Source organism: Myotis daubentonii, chromosome X, assembly GCF_963259705.1.
Source record: "Myotis daubentonii chromosome X, mMyoDau2.1, whole genome shotgun sequence".
NCBI lineage: Eukaryota > Metazoa > Chordata > Mammalia > Chiroptera > Vespertilionidae > Myotis > Myotis daubentonii.
The window spans coordinates 9,596,262-9,602,293 of NC_081861.1; the positions used below are offsets into that span (position 1 = coordinate 9,596,262).

The 6,032-nt window shown below is 40.5% G+C and overlaps 1 long non-coding RNA gene across 1 annotated transcript; it reads right to left on the bottom strand.

Annotated features, from left to right (window-relative positions):
* Positions 1–533: 533 nt before the first annotated feature.
* LOC132224376 (uncharacterized) lies at positions 534–3,976 on the bottom strand. Its single transcript, XR_009450663.1, has 3 exons — positions 3,871–3,976; positions 3,459–3,500; positions 534–615 (listed from the first exon to the last, which is right to left on the bottom strand). It is a non-coding gene; the product is annotated as an uncharacterized LOC132224376 (long non-coding RNA).
* Positions 3,977–6,032: the final 2,056 nt, after the last annotated feature.

Here is a 6,032-nt window from a genome sequence, read left to right on the forward strand (position 1 = left end):
TGAAATCAACCAGAATTTTCCACTCAGAAATAGCTCATGGGAATAGTTCCAAGTGGTATACCAAAAATCTGTATTATTCAATGCATATGTATATGCATATATGGAGGGGTGCACGTGTGTCTATGTGTATATATGCATATATGCCTTGAATGTTATTATGAATACTGTTTTATGGATAAACAGTTTGCTATACCATTAAATAATTATCTATAACAGTTATTCTCACTAGGGAAGCCCTTAAGGGAGGAAATCAAATTATTCAAAAGAGGTGACTAATCCAGTCCCAACCTCTGACTTTGAGACTCACTCAGTGTAATAAAAGACATTCCTTTGGGAAGCAATCACCCTTGTGAAGAGGATGGAATCCCACAAAAGACTGAAAAACGCTATTCTGTATTATAACTTAAAATCACTGCATAATATTCCATCATATTCAAAGCCCATAATTTATTTAGTCACTCTCATGTTGTTAAAATGAGGGAAATTATTTAGAGGAAAACAAAATTAACCTATACTGAGACATTTATTAACTTACCTGCAAGGAGGAAAAACTTCATTTTTCTCGTCCAATGAAGCTAAGTGCTGTTTTAGTGCTTCAAGTAAACTTTTGGGGGCCTAAAAAGGAAGTTATTGTGAAAGAGTTATTTACTGATATATATATATATATATTTTTTTTAGCAAATTCATACTCTCCTATATCATTAAAAGGTTTTTAAGAAAAATTAGGACACCTGTGTAGCAAATTCATTAAAGCTAACGAATTGCTATAAATAAATTCATTATTAAAAGTGACCTCTTGGGCCCAGCTGATGTGACTCAGTAGTTGAGCATCGACCTATGAACCAGAAGGTCACAGTTCGATTCCCAGTCAGGGCACATGCCAGGTTGTAGGCTCAATACACAGTAGGAGGTATGCAGGAGGCAGCCAATCGATAATTTTCTCTCATCGTTGATGTTTCTATCTCTCTCTCCCTGTCCCTTCCTCTCTGAAATCAATAAAAGTATAGCTTTTAAAAAGTGATCTCTTGTTAGCAAATCAGATTTTCAAACTGCTTTTATGTACATTTTTAAAAAACAACAGGGAAAAAAAAGCTTCTTAAAATGATCAAAGAACTGCCCTAACCGGTTTGGCTCAGTGGACAGAGCATTGGCCTGTGGACTGAAGTGTCCCGGGTTCGATTCTGGTCAAGGACATGTACCTTGGTTGCGGGCACATCCCCAGTAGAGGGTGAGCGGGAGGCAGCTGATCGATGTTTCTCTCTCATCAATATTTGTAACTCTCTATCCTTCTCCCTTCCTCTCTATGAAAAATCAATTTTTTTAAATGATCAAAGAACTGCTAAAATATCTATCCCCTTTGGAGAAGACATTGGGCTTGAAATCATTTATTATTTGTGGTTCCTTCATGAATCACCAGATCATAAAATAAATTTAAGTATAACATTAAGGAAAAGAGGGTGAAGGGGAGAGAAAGAAACTGAGAGCTAGAGAAAGGAAAAAAAAAAAAAAGAGAGAGGATCTCACTCATATTAGCAAATTTAATCACAGTTTCTGGCCTCTGCTGAAATGTTACCCCCTCAACAGAGATTTCCTTGACTATCCTATATAGAACAGTACCTACCAATTCTCTTTACCCTCACTATGTTTGATTTTTCTTCAAAGCATTCACCTTTACTGAAATTATAGGTTTATCTCTCTGTATGTTTATTATTAACCACAAGGGGAGCGCTGCTCAGCCACAAGCGGACCTAAGCCAGCAGTCGGACATCCACTGAGGCCTCCCAGATTGCAAGAGGGCGCAGGCTAGGCTAAGGGACTCCCCCCCCGCCCAAGTGCACGAATTTTATGCACTGGGATTCTAGTCAATGATAAATGTTGTTGGGTGAGGATTAACAACAAAAAAACACATAGTTTAGTTGTTATAATATGAGTCACCATTTAGCACTCAACGGGGAACAGCCTCTTTATAAGACCAACAGCTCACAGACCTATTCAGAAGACCTAAGTCTATGTGTATATACCAGTGATTTTCAACTGGTGTGCCACAATTTTTAAAACATGCCAATACCTGACTGTTTTGTTTGGAGCACTGACTTCTTTTCCCTTGGATTGTCAAATTAAAAAAAATAACAACAGCCAACACAACAATAGCCATCCGATGTGAATGAATCAAAATTATACCTTTTTTTTGTCAGAGCAACCAAAAATATAATATATTTTTTGGTGTGCCACAGAATTTTAGTAATTAGTTTATGTGTGTCATGAAATTAAAAAGGCTGAAAATTGTTGGTATATACATATGTTATTCATGAGGAAATGAAAACACACATATAGGTATACTAGTGGCCCAGAGCACGAAATTCGTGCACATTAAAAAAGAATTAATTAGAGGAAATATTTTAATATTGCTATTTGCCCTTTCTCTATAATAGAAGTGTCAGAGATGAAAGAAAATTAGTAAAATGTATATGAAAATCTCCCTCCTGTCAGAGTCTGGGGTGCACCGCGGGACCTAGAGTCAAGTCCCCACCCACCACCTACATGCACTTTGAAAACGCAGGACACCCAGACCTGGCCAGCCCCACCCTCATTGGGTGAGACCCAGACCCGGCCAGCCCCACCCTCATCAAGCCCCTTCAGGTGGGGGGCACAGCCTCAGGTCCCCCAGCCCGGCGCTGGGTGACAGGTGCAGTCTCAGGTCCCCTGTCAAGCCCCACAGGGCGGGGGTCACAGCCTGAGGTCCCCCGACCCAGCACTGGGGCAGGGGAGGCATGGCCTGAGGTCCCCTCTCAAGCCCCGCTGGGCGGGGGGTGTGGCCTGAGGTCCCACAGCCTGGCACTGGGGTGGAGACCGTGGCCTCAGGTCCCCCATCAAGCCTTGCTAGGCAGAGGGCACAGCCTGAGGTCCCCCAGCCCGGCGCTGGAGTAGGTGGCATGGCCTAAGGCAGCGGTTCTCAACCTGTGGATCGTGACCCCTTTGGGGGTCGAACGACCCTTTCACAGGGGTCGCCTAAATACATCCTGCATATCAGATATTTCCATCACGATTCATAACAGTAGCAACATTACAGTTATGAAGTAGCAACGAAAATAATTTTATGGTTGGGGGTCACCACAACATGAGGAGCTGTATTAAAGGGTCACAGCATTAGGAAAGTTGGGAACCACTGGCCTAAGGTCTCTCGGGCAGTGCCAGGGCAGGGGGCATGGCCTGAGGTCTTCCGGCCCAGTGCTGGGGCGGGGGCCGTGGCCTGAGGTCCCTCGCCCTGGCCAGGCACCATGCAGCCTCAGGTCCCTACTGTGTTTGGTCATGACATTAAGGCATCCTGGCTAATTTGCATATTCCTCTACTATTATATAGGATGGCAAAGGATGGAGTCTCAGATTATGATGAACATAACAAACATACAAACATAAAGATGGAGAAGTCATTTAAATGCATAGGAGAGATACACTGACCTGAGCAAGATATGGAATGTTGTTCTGGTCGATTCCAACTTGCTGAATTCACATAAAGAGGGGAAAGTACACATTATATATATATGATTCTCATGATTGATGATTCTCATCATTGATGTATCTCTCTATCCCACTCCCCTCCTCTCTGAAATAAATATATATATATAATTTTTTTAAAGAAATCCTTGTAAGATTACTATTGTGCACAAGTGCATTTGAATAGTACATTTGAGGGACTTAATGTTAGTTGTTTTTTTTTTTTTTTAGTTTTACTGTTTACAAAACAGTTAAAACTAATACGAATTTCTGTGTGTTTGTGTGGTGGTGGTGGTGGTGGTAGGGGGGGAAAGTTATGTTGGATATTAAACTAATATAGAAAATAGAAAAGCCTTGGCTAGAAAGAGTTGTATACCTCTGCAACCTTCAGGAACTGTTCAAATTTGGTTGTTCCTGCGAGGAACTGGATGTACATGTCCAGACTTTCGTTGCACTGGCGCTTCGTCATGTGAAAGAACTTGCCTAAAAATAGAAAAAAATTGCCATGAAGGAGCCAATAACTTAGGAATTTTCAAGTTTCACTCCATTCTAATGATACTATTTTAAGCTGATTTTGGATGTGAATTTAACTTATACAAAATAATTAATAGTTTTAAAAAGATGTATCTTTATTTTGAAATTATTGCAGATGCCCCCTCCCTTTTTTTCCCATTGACCCCCTCCACCCCACACCCGCTCCCCCTCCCAGGACTTCATGGGCAAAATAATTATAGTTTTAATACAGTTATTTTCTGTTTTAAAAAAACAACACTACTCAATATATATATTTAAAAGATTTTTATGGGGTAACTACTGCCTGCCAAACACTGGTGCTGAAAATACACCTAGAATTGTTAAAAAGATGTTTTTATTGTTTTCAGAGAGAGGAAGGAATAGGGAGAGAGAGAAACATCAATGATGAGAGAATCATGATCGGCTGTCTACTGGGGCTCGAGCCCACAACCCGGGCATGTGCTTTGACTGGGAATTGAACCATGACCTCCTGGTTCATAGGTCAATGTTCAACCACTGAGCCACACCAGCTGGGCACATCTAGAATTTAATAGCATAGAGTTTTTTTGGATAATTTAGATTCAATTTCTACAACTTCTAGTATGTAATCATTTTGAATTCTCTCAGGGAAGAGGCTGTACTTCCCACTCTTTTATAACTCTATAAATGTGCTAGGTACTTTTAAGTGTAAGAAAAATCTCAAATTCTTATCAATGAAGTCTGGAGAACCCTTCCTATGAAATAATAATTCACTAGGGTGAAATAATGACAGATAATTCATGAAAAGACTAAGAAATATATGCCTGTATTAAAAAAAACCAATTACTTATTATTTTCCTAGAAAAATCAGAACTGTATTTTTGACCTTGGTGGAGTGGGCCTTAATGCAGAAAGATGGCAACCCATGTTGATTCCCTAGTAAATTTCTCCAAAATGTCAGTTAGCACATAAAAATACTGAAAAGTTCTGTGGCTAATTAAGCAAATTTTTAATCAAAAGAACAATATAATGTCTCATTTAAAAATATATATGATCATGCAAGTATCCTCTATTTTGAACCTAAAACAAATGAGTCTACTTGTATGCATATATGCATAACCCATGGCTGCAGACAATGGGGTGATGAGGGCCTGGGGTGGGGGGTGGAGGTGGGCTGGAGGGGGTCAATGGGGGGGGAGGTTACATATGTAATACTTTCAACAATAAAGATTTCTAAAAAATAATAAAATAAAAAGTAAAAAAACAGGAAAAAAATAAAACAAATGAGTCTAAATATAGACGTAAAGATTTTTACAAATAAACTGTTTTACCAGTTTTTAAAAGTATATAATGTTTATTCTTTAGCCTACCTAGCACATTGAGAATTCCCTCATTATAGGCTGCAAAGAGGCGAAGAGAATCCTTAAAGAGGAGCATGAAAGCAGCATGTATTATACGATTAGTTAGTTCATTTGCATTTGCCTGGAAATTAAGTAAAAGAGTAATCAATTATCACCACAGTTAAAAAAAATTTCTTCCCCCACCTACAAACAATGCCATCTATATTAATAAAAGCCTAGGTGGCCCCCGCGCCCTCATGTCGTCACAAGATGGCCACCATAAGATGGCCAGCAGGGGAGGGCAGTTGGGGGTGATCAGGCCAGCAGGGGAACAGTTAGGCATCAGTCAGGCAGCAGGGGAGTGGTTAGGGGCTGATCAGGCAGGCAGGCAGGCAAAAGAAGTAAGGGGAATCAGGCAGGCAGGCAAGCAGGCAGGCAGGTGAGTGGTTAGGAGCCAGCAGTCCTGGATTTTGAGAGGGATGTCAGACATCCCCCGAAGGGTCCTAGATTGGAGAAGGTGCAGGTTGGGCTGAGGGACACCCCCCACCCAGTGCACAAATTTTGTGCATCGGGCCTCTAGTTTACCAGTATTTTGATAAAGGATTTATAAAGCTCTTACATTAAAACTAAGCAGAGCGTCAAACTGAGTTTGAATAACTGGAAGTGTGTTTAGCAGGTCTTTAGTATTCATATTTCTCATGAAGCC